Source organism: Helianthus annuus, chromosome 17 (genome assembly GCF_002127325.2).
Source record: "Helianthus annuus cultivar XRQ/B chromosome 17, HanXRQr2.0-SUNRISE, whole genome shotgun sequence".
Taxonomy (NCBI): Eukaryota; Viridiplantae; Streptophyta; class Magnoliopsida; order Asterales; family Asteraceae; genus Helianthus; species Helianthus annuus.
In genome coordinates, this window is record NC_035449.2 from 99,714,779 (window position 1) to 99,729,749 (window position 14,971).

Consider the following 14,971-nt stretch of genomic DNA (forward strand, 5'->3'; position numbering starts at 1 on the left):
ACCAGACTATAACCGAACAACTTCGACCATCGATCATGATACTCAGCACCAGATTGCAAGGTTCGTCTCTCTCTCACTTTATACATTACTTGCTTAGCAGTCACACACCCACCTCGTATATGAACTGAAACGTTTAACACCATAGTGACTTGATAGTGTGACACTACTCTTCGACTCATGTAAACCATAGAACTGTGATATCATCTGTTGTGTTGTTTGAACGGGGGAAACTTCGAGCGCAAGCTAAGAGGCACTGAGATAAGCATGCAAATTGCCTTATTATTATGGGTGCACACTTAATAATAACGCGGGGTGCATGCAAATCCCAGTGAGGCTTATCGAGCGTGAGAAGGGTTCTGCCTTACTATGTGTGAACCTGGTAGTACGTAGATATCAGTATGGTCCTTGACTCCTAACTTATTTCGATATCTAAATCGGTTTATTCCCCACTATAGAAACATGAGTGGACGAGGACACGGACGTGGCAACATCAACATGACTCAGGCTGAGTTGACTGACCTAATCAATACCCGCGTGGCTGAGGCTCTAGCAGCCTATCAAGCTGGTACGGAATGTACCAAGTACTCTTTACTCTTATACCACGTACACGTCTTTTCATTCCTATAATGTGTTTCCTCCCGTTATTTAGGTCAACAAGCGCAACCTCAACCTAACCAGCCTGCGTGTACATTCAAAATGTTTATGGACTGTAAGCCACAGACCTTCACCGGAACTGAAGGGGCTGTGGGACTTCTGAGATGGTTCGAGAAAGCAGAGTCCGTGTTTGCTATCTGTAACTGTCCCGCTGGGGACAGGGTGAAATATGCCGCGGGCACCTTGGCTGATGGTGCCCTAACATGGTGGAACGCCCAAGTGCAGTTGTTGGGCATTGAGGCAGCGAATGCCACAACTTGGGAAGACTTTAAAGAACTGATCAGGGAAGAGTACTGTCCTCGGGATGAAGTTCAGAAGCTGGAAAACGAATACTACGACTTGAAGATGGTTGGATCTGAAGTCGAAGCGTATGTGAAGCGATCGTATGAATTGGCCGACATGTGCCCGAACTTGTCCCGGCCTATGTCTAGGAGGATTGAGTTATTCATCAAAGGGTTGCCTCCACGTGTGAAGAGCTTGGTCACAGCAGCGCATCTCAATGATTTGACACAGATCGTTCGTCTGACTCACAAGATTGTGGATCAAGAGGTGGAGAGCGATTCGTTACCCCCGCGTATTTCGGCCACTAAAGCTGCTACACCCACTGCCACTGCGTCCGCTAATGATAACAAGCGGAAGTGGAGTGATTATGACAAGGCATCCAGTGCTGGCCAGACTCAGAAAAGGCCAGACAACAGCAACCGCAACATCAGCCAGTCGTCATCCGTCAATCAAGGCCAGGGAAGTGGCCACAGCCAGGATTCGTACGCAGGGAAGAAGCCACGATGTAACAAGTGTGGCTATCATCATTTCGGGTCGTGTACTCGGAAGTGTGACAGGTGTGGTAAGGCGGGCCATGAGGCCAGGGATTGTAGGGCCCCACAGCCTAAACACCAGCAGCAACAAAACCAGCAGAATCAGAGACAACAGGGACAACCACCCCAGCAGAACCAGGGTTTCAGGAAGGGGTGCTACCAGTGTGGTGACGAGGGCCACTTTAAGCGGGATTGCCCTCAGTTAAACCAGAACGCTAACGATAACAACCGCCTGAATAATAACAACGCTGGAAACAACAACAACAACAACGGCAATAATGGGGGAAACGGTGCTCGAGGCAGAGTGTTCCAGCTTGGAGCAGGGGATGCCAGGAATGACGGCAACGTTGTAACTGGTACGTTTCCTGTTAACAATCGTATTGCTTCTGTATTATTTGATTCGGGTGCCGATTGGAGTTACGTGTCCCTAGAGTTTAGTCAACGATTAGGGATAACCCCAACACCTTTAGAAGTTAAACAAGTAGTAGAATTAGCAGATGGTAAGACGATAGAAGCCTCGAATGTCCTTTTTGGATGCAAACTAGATCTCGTGGGTCAGGTGTTTGACATTGACCTCCTTCCCGTTACGCTCGGTAGTTTTGACATAGTGGTAGGCATGGATTGGTTGTCCAAGCACCAAGCAGAAATTCTGTGTAAGGAGAAGATTGTGCGTATTCCTCTCCCTGATGGAGAGTCACTGTTGGTTCAAGGGCATCGTAGTGGGACGATGGTTGGGATTATCACGGCCATGCGTGCACAGCAGTATCTACAAAAGGGGTATCCTGCACTGTTAGCGTTAGTTACCAAGGCTCAGTCTGAAGAGAGTAAGATCGAGGATCTACCAGTGGTGCGAGAATTCGCTGATGTGTTCCCAGAGGAGCTACCAGGGTTACCTCCTCATCGTCAAGTAGAATTTCAGATTGATCTTGCGCCGGGAGCGGCCCTAATTGCTCGAGCTCCTTACCGTTTAGCACCTGGAGAGTTACAGGAACTGTCCAATCAATTGCAGGAGTTGTTGGATAGGGGTTTCATTCGACCCAGTTCTTCGCCTTGGGGAGCCCCAGTTCTGTTCGTGAAGAAGAAAGACGGGTCATTCCGTATGTGTATCGACTATCGAGAACTCAACAAGGTGACCATTAAGAACCGCTATCCATTACCACGCATCGACGACTTGTTTGACCAGCTGCAAGGGTCAAGCTTCTATTCCAAAATTGACTTAAGATCGGGGTATCACCAGGTAAGGGTTAGGGAAGAGGATGTTCCCAAGACGGCTTTTCGAACGCGCTACGGACACTATGAGTTTTTGGTCATGCCGTTTGGATTGACCAATGCACCAGCGGTTTTCATGGATCTCATGAACCGCGTATGCAAGCCATATCTCGACGAGTTTGTTATAGTGTTTATTGACGACATCTTAGTCTATTCCAAGAACAAGGAAGATCACAAGCGTCACCTACGTCTCATCTTGGAACTCTTGAGAAGGGAACAGCTGTATGCGAAATTTTCTAAGTGCGACTTTTGGATTCGGGAAGTGCATTTCCTTGGGCACGTTGTTAACGAGAAAGGGATACATGTGGACCCTGCGAAGGTGGATGCAGTTAAGAATTGGGCGGCACCAAAGACTCCGTCTGAGGTGCGTCAATTTCTTGGTCTCGCTGGATACTATCGAAGGTTTATTAGAGATTTCTCGAAAATCGCACAACCTCTCACCTCACTAACACAGAAGAACACGGTATACTCTTGGGGAACGAAGCAGGAAGAGGCCTTCCAGTTGTTAAAGCAGAAACTTTGCAGTGCACCGATCTTGTCATTACCAGAGGGTACCGAAGATTTTGTGGTTAATTGTGATGCTTCGATTCAGGGTCTCGGTTGTGTGTTGATGCAACGCGAGAAGGTGATAGCTTATGCTTCTCGTCCGCTAAAGGTGCACGAGAAGAACTACACGACACACGACTTGGAGTTAGGAGCGGTGGTGTTTGCGTTGAAGATTTGGAGGCACTATCTGTACGGTACCAAATGCACCATCTACACCGACCATAGGAGTCTCCAGCACATCTTCGACCAGAAAGAGTTGAATATGCGACAACGACGATGGGTGGAATTATTGAACGATTATGAATGTGCCATCAAGTATCATCCGGGCAAGGCGAACGTTGTAGCTGACGCCCTCAGCAGAAAGGATAATGCACCCAGGCGTGTACGAGCATTGCAACTCACGATTCAGTCCAATCTCCCTTCCCAGATACGGGATGCTCAGTTAGAAGCATTGAAACCAGAGAACGTTTGAGCTGAAGCTTTACGTGGCTCGAGGCAACGACTAGAACAAAAGGGAGACGGTGCTTACTACGTAACCGGACGCATTTGGGTCCCATTCTTTGGCAACTTACGGGAACTGGTAATGGAAGAGGCACATAAGTCACGTTACTCCGTACATCCTGGATCAGATAAGATGTACCATGACTTAAAAACTACGTACTGGTGGCCTAGCATGAAGGCTCATGTAGCAACCTACGTCAGCAAATGTCTGACTTGTGCTAAAGTCAAAGCAGAACATCAAAAGCCCTCAGGTCTACTGCAGCAACCAGAGATACCCACATGGAAGTGGGAGCAGATCGCTATGGATTTCGTGACAGGACTACCAAGAACTCAGGCTGGGAACGACACTATTTGGGTGATTGTTGATCACCTCACGAAATCAGCACACTTCCTAGCAATCAAGGAAACAGACAAGTTTTCTCAGCTGGCAGCAGTGTATCTTAAGGAAGTGGTTTCTAGGCATGGAGTGCCAACTTCTATCATTTCAGACCGTGATCCGCGTTTCACTTCAGAGTTATGGCAGTCAATGCATAAATCGTTTGGTTCCCAACTCGACATGAGTACCGCTTATCACCCGCAGACGGATGGTCAAAGCGAGCGCACCATCCAAACACTTGAAGATATGCTTCGGGCATGCGTACTCGACTTTGGAAAAGGATGGGAGAAGCACCTACCGTTGATAGAATTCTCCTACAACAACAGCTACCATTCAAGTATTAAGGCAGCTCCGTTCGAAGCACTGTACGGACGGAAATGTCGTTCACCTCTCTGTTTGCATGAGGTGGGGGATAGTCAGATCACAGGACCTGAGTTTGTTCTTGAGGCATCAGAAAGCATTGTGCAGATTCGAAACCGTATGGCCGCAGCTCGCGATCGCCAGAAAAGCTACGCTGACAAACGTAGTAAACCGCTAGAATTTGAAGTCAATGACCGCGTGATGTTAAAGGTTTCACCCTGGAAGGGTGTGGTGCGTTTTGGGAAACGCGGCAAACTAAACCCTCGTTATGTGGGACCGTTCAAAATTCTGGAACGAATTGGAAAAGTGGCCTACAGGTTGGAACTACCTGCTGAGTTGGGTAATGTCCATGATGTATTTCACGTATCGCAGCTAAAGAAGTGTTTGGTCGATGAAACACTAGTAGTACCATTCCAAGAGCTGAAGATAGACGACAAATTGCAGTTTGTCGAAGAACCAATTGAAATTATGGATCGGGAGGTTAAAGTTCGTAAACACAGCCGCATACCGATTGTGAGAGTTCGTTGGAACTCAAGACGTGGTCCAGAGTTCACGTGGGAACGCGAGGACCAGATGAAACTCAAGTATCCACATTTGTTCCCCACAGATCAGGCAGAACCTAGCAAACCTACTGTTGATGCAACTAGTAAATTTCGGGACGAAATTCCCATTCAAGTGGGGGATGATGTGACACCCCAGGAAAACTAGTGAACAATATAGCTTACGTTAGTGAGTGCGTACCAAATTTCGGGACGAAATTTCTTTTTAGTTGGGGATACTGTGACAACTCGTAATTTAAACCCATTTTGTGTAACGTTACGTGCTCACGTGAACTATGTTGGGTGAATGTTATGGTTATTTTATGTGAATGTTATATGAATGTATATTTATACAAGTGACCCGACCGCACAACCTCTACTTGAACGCACAAGGCCTTGGGCCGTATTCCTGGTGACCGGAACCAATGGGCAGCCCATTAGGGGGGGGGGGGGTTTCGGCCCACTTATCTTATACGTACAACACACACACCTTAGGAGGTCACTCTCTCATTATTACAATTCTCACAACACACACACAAACCCTAGACGACTTTCTCTCTCTCTATCGTTTTGCTTGGAAGCCGATGGCACCAAGATCACAAGTTGGATCAATTCTTGGTCACCCTCTTTGATAACGGTTAGTGTTTAATATTGAGATCTTGTTAAATGATGTTGTGATTGCATGATTTTATTAAAAACCGAGGTGATGTTGCTATGCCTTGCATGCGAGTGGTGATGTTTGATTTCTATTGATGTTCTTGTTATTTGATTTGCTTAAATGTCATGTATGATTTATATAAGGATTGTTGATCTTGTGATACTACCGAACAAACAAGCAATCGGCTGTGATATGAATTGAATCCAAATGTTATGTGTAAAGTTCTAGGGTTAATTCAATTAAATGGTATGGTATGGATTAGTGTTCATGTTTTGATTGATTAGGGTTCATAGAGATTTGTAGATGAAACCCTTGTTTGATCTATATTAGATTAATCACATGTTGGAAGTTGTTAATTGATAAACTAGATAAGGAAACTGTTAATTGATTGTAACCGAATAGCTTGATTTGTGGAATGATTGTTCTAATCACACAAGACTAGCCAATCGCACCAGGGAGCCCACTCGTACAAGGCTCCTGGTCGCACAAGACCTCCTGTCGCACAAGAGGTCCAATCACACAAGTCTGATCCGGTCGCACAAGGGGGTATTGATCGCACAAGATCCCCTGAATCGCACAAAGTTAGCGGATCAGCTTAACTGTTGGGCCGGAGGACATGTTGGGCTGGGCTGGCCAGTCGCACAACCCAGATGAATCGCACATGTTATGTTGTTACGCTGTTTGGGCCGGACAAGCCCAAAGTCAGCCGCACAACCTGAGTTGGACCGCACAAGTTATGTTAGTGAATTTGGGCCGAGCACATTGGGCTTACATCTCTGACCGCACAAGACTGTTATGTGTTTGGTGTATTGGGCCGATATGTTATTGGATTGTATATTATTGATGGGCCGGGTTTGGTTGGACCGCACAACATGTTGTGGATCGCACAACATGTTGGGCCGGACACTATTGGACTTAGTTAAATCGTGCAAGTTGATATGTTGTGACTGTAACTTGTATAGCTTGATTGTGATGCCATGTTCTATACGTGCCTGAAACCTGTTAGTTATGTGTAAACCTGTGTGCATTATGTGAACCAAACCTGACTTGTATAATAAATGTGCTAGGACGTGGTTGAACACATTGTAGCTTAACTGAACTTTTTGTATCATACCGAGCAATCCCAGGTGAGTTCATTGCATTTTCTCAAGCATGCGTCCCGGTGGTTTGGGACAACTGGTAAACATTTGGAAGGGAAACATTGGGTAAACAACTTAATCGGTTTTGGTTATTGCCTGGAGGGCAATGGGGGTAATTAGTTGATAGCGCTATTAGGTGGGAAACCTCACACCGGGCCGTAAGGACGGGCGTGAACTAATTGTCTGGATAGGGCTATGGTTGTTAGAGGCACACTCCTCGGATACATATGGGCACACTCCCTAGGGTATCTAACGATGGCAACATAGCAAACAAGGGGTAACCACTCCCCGGATACACATGGGCACACTCCCTAGGGTATCTAACATGAGCAACATTGTAACGCAACATGGAATTGCATTAACATACATCTGGTAACTCAGCACGTTAACAAAACCTTGAACTCACCAGCGTAGTCTGACACACTTGTTTGCATGCTTGTAGGTCGTTAACTTTGGAACATGGACTTGCTATCTGGGCGTGCTGGAGTGGTCATGGATCTAAGCTGCTGGATTATTTATAACTGATACATTGGTTTTAAGTTTATTTTGAAACGATTACTAAACGACTTATCATATGCTTCCGCTACATAACTCTTGGAAATTAATATCGTGTTTGACATTTAATCTTGGCTACTAATGACATGTTTTATTTAAATATTTACTATTGGTTCAATGTGATTAGTGGCTCAGACTCTGATGTGTAACACGCCTCGCGGGGTTTCCGCAGGTGGTATTTTGGGGGTGTTACACTCTACCTATATATATATATATATATATATATATATATATATATATATATATATTTATGATATATATATTAACAACAAATGAATAAATAAGCTACCAACGTATTAACAGAAAGAAGGGTATCCAAACAAGACAAATACAAGTCTTAACGAGCATTCAAGATGAGCAACTTGTACAAGGTTAAGTGAGACCTAGGTGTCTAATAAAATTAAAACACTTGTAGGTTGCGATACATATACGGACACCCGAGTCTGCTAGCATGCTATTTACTTAAACGCAAAACTGTGAGTTCATGTCACTCCTTTCAAACTTTTCAATGTTTTACTATAAAACACTCGAGAGGGAATACATGTTACAATAAATGGTATGTTTAGCTATGGAATGAAATCACTTTAGATCATGTGCGCATAAGTAGCAAACGACAATAGTAACCAGTAATCATACAGAACGATCGAGGTGCAAAAGGTCTACATCTATTGAGTTTTGGCGAGCTCCACTCCTAGTTTCTTAACCCTTTATGAGTGCTTTTGTGGTCCCATATCGGAAGGGTCCGAATAACATCGTCTAGGTTTAGTTATTTAGTTATGGCATACATATTAATGTATTAGTTACACATTAATGGATCCACGAATTTCATAGACGCTTTCACATACCGGTTTACAATATAAAACTTTAAATGTTTTCGAGATTCATTTGATACAAAGCAAACAAGCACATGAATTCACCAACTTTATGTTGACTTTTTCAAATTTACATGTATTTCAGAAAAGATAGCATAACATGATTGAAGATCAAGAAAAGTGGAAAAGAATGTAATGATGGCCATTTTTGGAGGGTTTGCCTTATATATCCCACCTTCGTGCGGGCATATAGAAGTCAAAACCTTGTTTTATGTTTATGAACCAAACTATATTTTTGTTAAAGTCTATTTGTAACTTGAAATACAATTTGGGAACTGTTGTGAAATTGTTCTAAAACTTTGTACTTGTGCTTCAAACTATATTCCAATGGCACCGCTGTTATTTTTATTGTTTACTTAGTCGAATGTAATGTTTACCTTTTACAGTCACACCTCACGCTTCCGCTACGAGCAGGGTGTGACAACGAAGGTGTGAGGTTTTGGTGATTCACATACAAGGACTAGCATCCAAAGGTTGAAGATTATTTAATATGTTGTGTTCTCAGTCATACACTACAACTAATCAAGGTAAAGTATTCTAAAACCCTATGCTTGGATTCATGAGATCTATCTTTTTTAGAAGAATGTACTATTATAACAAAGGGAAACGAAGAAAAGGGAAAAGGAATAAGAAAGAGAAAGACAAGAATTTGTTGAAACTAAATGTAAGGTTAAGCAAGAAATTGGTGTTGAATGTTGAGATGGGTGCTCAGCAACCAACACAAACACCAATCCAGTGGTTGTAGAATTCTTAGCATGCATACCTCCTACTCTTTGTAGAGGTAGAGTCAATGAAGAGGGATAAGTAAAAGCAAAGGTAGAAGCCAAGAAAAAGGCAAAGCCAAACAATCTATCTAGAGGTAATATTGTTGAAAAGTACCCAGGTTCTAATCAAGCCACTTTAAGTGCAAGTTAGAAGACACCAAGTTTTAAAGATGTTGCACAAGCAACAACTATTACATCTCAAGAAGGACTAACTACTTATGCAATGATAAAGAAAATGCCTAAGAGTATGAGTAATGAAGATGCTAAGAAGCTTCATCTCATTAAAGAGCATGTTGCAAAATTTAGAGAGGTTACCACTACTCAAAAACTCAAACAGTTGAACATATATACATCAGAAAAAAATAAAAAAATCCATAAATCCAAGCTTACAAAGTTAGAAATAAATAAACAAGCTATAAGGAAAAAAAAAGGTGTCAAAACAAGTTGGTGAAGAAGGAACTAACACACAAGAACGAGTTGATGCACAAGCAAAACTAAAAATGTGAGATAGTTGTAGTACAAGCTAAAATCTTAAGCTTGTGCCTTTAATCAAGGATACCCCGTAAAACCCAATGATTAGACCGACGTGACGTGGGAGGTGACATAAGGCTATGCGGTGTGGGAGAGGCTCATCCTTGGAGGATGACCCTCTACATAAGCGCCACGTCATAGTCCTTGGAGGATGCCCCTCCAAGGATGAAACAATGGAAATGGAGGATGAGCCTACCCCACTAACTTATTTTTTTTAATTTTATCTACCTTTTTAACATTTATTAAATAAGATGTAAAAATAAAATCATAAATATTAAAAACCAAACATTACATAATATTATAAACCAAATATTACATAAAACTAAAATTAATATAAACTCTAAATAAATATTAATTCCAGCATTACATTAAAAAAACCAACATATTCTTAAAAAAAATATTAAAAACTACTAGTCTTCATCTGACGTGTAGTCGTGAGGTTCGTTTTGTGCGTTGTTCCAAATGTACTCCACCAAGTCCGCTTGTAGGTTTTGATGTGTGTACGCATTACGTACAAAGAATCCGTTTAAATCTTGTTGTTCCAAACTCACTGGAACAGAATTCCCGTTAGACGCGTTTTCGTCTTAGTCACAAATCCCTCTACCTACGTCTTCGATGATCATGTTATGCAGCAAGATACAAGCATACATAATGTATCGCAACCTCTGTGGTGTAGAAGAACGGGCTGGATGTTCAATGATATGCCATTGTTTGTAGAACCCCAAAACACCATTCAATATCTTTTCTCGCCCCCCTCTTGAAACTTCGCAAATTTCTTTCTTTTATCGTCTGTCGGGTACAGAATAGTTTTAACGATTGTAGAGTACGTTGGGTATATTCCATCCGCAAGGTAGTAACCCCGTCTGTATTCCACCTCCGAAACCATAAAACTGGTGTTTGGACCTCTTCCTGCTGCTACATCGTCAAATATCTGTGACTGGTAGATGATGTTAAGGTCATTAAGTGAACCAGGCAGACCAAAAAATCATGCAAAATCCAGAGATTGTTGGTGCATATGTCTGTCGACTTAATCTTGTATCGAGTCTTGTATTAGAATTGAAAGATCTAGACACGTAGAATGAGAAAAACAAGAAACATGTAGGATGGAGCCATTTCGCACGAACTGGTAAGGCCAATTCACACGAAATGCCATTTCGTGTAAGGCCATTCCATGCGAAATGGACTGCCTATATATAGTGAGTTTGAGATTTCATTTAGTAGACTTCTAATTCCGGTAGTGAAGCTCTGCCGAAGTATCTCCAGGTTGTAAAACGTTCCGAAATCAGTACAAGAGATAGTTAAAGTGATTCTAGTGTGTATAAAGCTGAAATAACTCCGATACGTCTGTTTCTGCCTTTCGTATTAGACGAGATCTCTTCTGATCGACTCGTTTGGTCGTGCAAACGATCCTACAAGTGGTATCAGATCTCAGGAGGAAGAGTTCTTACCATTTTAGCTTGTTTTCACCAAAATTTCTCACTTCTACTGATTCTTCTTTACATTTTTCAAAATTAACGGAGTTGTTACGGTTAAAATGGACTGATTTTCACATATAACGTGCGAAACATAGTTTTAATCAATCCTTGAAAGAATCAGACCTACAATCGACCTAAATCTTGATCAATTTTATCAAAAACATACCGATCGTGTGACATCAGCAGCAGTTTGTGTGAAATTACACTCAATTCGTACGAATTGCTCATCAATTCGCTTGAAAATGCTCCAGTTCGCTTGAAAGCACATCAATTCACACGAAATGACCCCAGTTCGTATGATCTGACTTCCAATTCGTATGAAATTCATCCACTTCGTACGAAATGAACTCAATTCGCGTGATTGATTGATCCAATTAACACGAGTTGAACCTTGAGACCTCCAATTCGCACGAGTTGAACCTCGAGACCCCCAATTCGCACGAGTTGAACCTTGAGACCTCCAATTCACACGAGTTGAACCTTGGGATCTCCATTTCGCACGGCTTGGACTCAGTTCACATAAGAAGCCTCCAATTCGTTTGAATTTAAACCCCAGGTCGCAGTAAATCTAGTTGAGGTTGTTTAAAGGTGAGCAGATCGTTTGAACAGTGTCATCAGGTCGTTTGAACTCAGTCACTTTGAATCTCCAGTTTGGTTGAATCTTGTGATTTTGTGAAACATTTTACCGAAACATGGAAGAAGAGTTTTACAACGCGTTTGCTACCGCTCCAACTGCCCCAGTTACAGTTGCCGAAACTGTTGAAATCGAGAATGAAACAGGCTCCTTCCAAAAGCCTCCGAAGCTTATGTACATTGAGGATTTTAAAGGATGGCAGAATCGGTTTAAAAACTGGGTGCAAGCTTATAAGTTTGATGCATGAGTTTCGTTAGACAAAGATTACGTTAAACCGACAGATGGACGTGGAAATGAAAAACCTTTAAGTGATTTTTCAGCGATTGAGAAATTAAAATACACCAGTGAAAAAATGATGATTAGCATTCTCCAACAAGCGGTAAAAGAAGATATTTTTGTTTTGCTTCAACATGAGGAAACTGCTAGATCAATTTGGTTAGCGTTAATTCAAAAGTTTAAGGGAAGTGCTGATATGATAAAAAATAAATGTGCATTACTAAAGAAATCTTTTGATATATTTACAGCTTGTAAAGGTGAAACGACTAAGAAGACTATCGATAGACATTGTCATCTTGTCCAGGAAATGAAAAGATTGGATATCAAAAAGGAAGATGATGAATGGGTTGATAAGCTATCTGATGCATTACCACAAGATAAATGGGGAACATATCTGTTGATTTTAAAACATATGAGAAAATCTGAAGGTATGAATTTGTGTAAGTTCATTCAGAAGCTTGAAGAACATGAATTAGATGTTCAGAAAACTGCTATCATGAATAATCCAAGTGCTCAACAAGATGTTAGTTTATACTATAGAGGAAGCAAATTTGAGACTACTCCGAGTCCGAAGATTCAGACTCCTTTCAGTGCTAATGGTACTTCCGGAACAAATGTTAGCACTACAACTCAGAGTGGTGGATACTCTTCGTCTTATTCAAGTTTTGATCCAAATTTCTCAACACCAAGATCTCAACGACAGAGTTCAACAAATCTGTAATGCAATGTTACATTGAATATTCAAAATGGTCAAAATTTTTCTCCAGAAACTGCAAAGCAACACATGGCATCGCTTGTCACTATGTTAGAATCGTATGAAAGTTTAGTTGCTGGAAGAATCGGAAATCCGATGCTCACCAAAGAGGATTATGATCAGATTGATTCTGAAGAACTTGAGTATCAAGTGGTGTTTAGCTAGTGTTTTGAGAAGAGCAGAAAAATTCAAACAAATCACCGGAAGAGATGATCTTCGTGATGATGCTACATCTCAGCTAGGTTTTGACAAATCAAAGGTTACTTGTTTTCGTTGCCGAGAAAAAGGGCATTTTAAATGAGAGTGTACAAACAGAGAAGCCACCGGAAGACAAGATCCGTTTGGAAATAACGATTATCATAGAAAAGCAATTTACCATCAGGTTGCTGAAAGATCAAAGGAGAGAGCTTGTTATGGTCTGATAGATCAAAAGAATGAAAGGCCTCCGAATGGTGGTTTGATAGACCAAGAAGATGAAAGGTTACCAGAGGGATTTTGCTAGGATAAATACATTCCGGATAAAAATTACTTAAAGAATAAAGCCTTTGTTGCTCGAATCTTGGAAGAGGAATCAGTCAAATCTAAGCCAAAAAGAAAGAAGATTTTCAAGTCATCAGAAAGTGATGACGACACTGATGATGAGGAAGAGTATATTAATAACGCTAGATTAGAATTGGATCCTTAGAGTTTTAATTTGTTTTTTGCAGATAAGATCAAGATGTTGAATGAGAAAAAGGCTGCTAGACTGAAGAAAGAATTGGAATCAAGAAGGATTATAGAAGAGGAAATTGAAGCAAAAAGGGTTGCTGAAGAAAAGGAAAAAATGGAAGCTGAAAAAGAAAAAGTTGAAGAAAAATTGACAGAAAAGATTGAAGTTGAAGAGAATAAGGAAAGAGAGAATTTGATGAAGAACCGATGACTGAAAAGGTGATTGAGAAAATAGTTGAAAAAATTGTTGAAGTTGAAAAAATTGTTGAAGTTGAAAAAATCGTCGAAGTTGAGAAGATTGTCGAAGTTGAAAAGATTGTTGAGGTCACAAAACCTTGTCTAAAATGTTTGGAACCATGCAAACTTTGTGAAGAGAAAGACAAGAAGTATATAGTGAACTAGACGAGTTGAAAGAAAAATTGTTGTTTGATGTTAAGTACGTAAAAGAATCGTATGATGTGCTGAACAGAACGGTTGATAGTTTGAACATGTCAAACTTAGAAGTAGAAGCTGCCTCAACGATGATGAGTTCTTGTATTAGAATTGAAAGATCTAGACACGTAGAACGAGAAAAACAAGAAACATGTAAGATGGAGCCATTTCGCACGAACTGGTAAGGCCAATTCGCACGAAATGCCATTTCGTATGAGGTCATTCCATGCGAAATGGACTGCCTATATATAGTAAGTTTGAGATTTCATTTAGTAGACTTCTAATTCCGGTAGCGAAGCTCTGCCGAAGTATCTCCAGGTTGTAAAACATTCCGAAATCAATACAAGAGATAGTTAAAGTGATTCTAGTGTGTATAAAGCTGAAATAACTCCGATACGTCTATTTCCGCCTTTCGTATTGGACGAGATCTCTTCTGATCGACTCGTTTGGTTGTGGAAACGATCCTACAGAGATCCTGTGACGCAACAGCCTCTAGAACTATAGTTGGATGACCATGATCGCCCCGAGTATATTGACCTTGCCAGGCAGTAGGGCAGTTCTGCCACGGCCAGTGCATGCAATCAATGCTTCCGAGCATTCCTGGAAAACCATGTCTTTGTTCGTGTGCTTGTTATAATTTTTGGACCTTGTTCGTGTTTGGTTTCCGCAGATATTTCTTGCTATATATATTCACGATCCATTCGCAAAACCTGTGCAAACATTCACATGCGGTTCTTTTGGACATCCTTAAATACTCGTCCAACGAATCGGGTGCGTACCCGTATGCCAGTTGGCGAATGGCCGACGTACATTTCTGTAAAGTAGTGAATCCCCTTTGGCCCCTAGCGTCGTATCGCAGTGTGAAAAACGGATCAGACTGGGCCATGGCCCTGCGATACGTAAGAACAGACGACGACTCATTCGAAACCGACGTCAAAACATCATGTCCGTGTACACAGGTATGTCGGCAAAATAATCGGCCACTAAATTATCATGGCCGGCTATATATTAAAAACGAAAAATAAATTAAATTCATTATTAAATTTAAATAAAGATACACTAAAAAATTAAAATACCTTCTCGGTATCGGTTTAAGGCGGCTCTCCTAGTTTG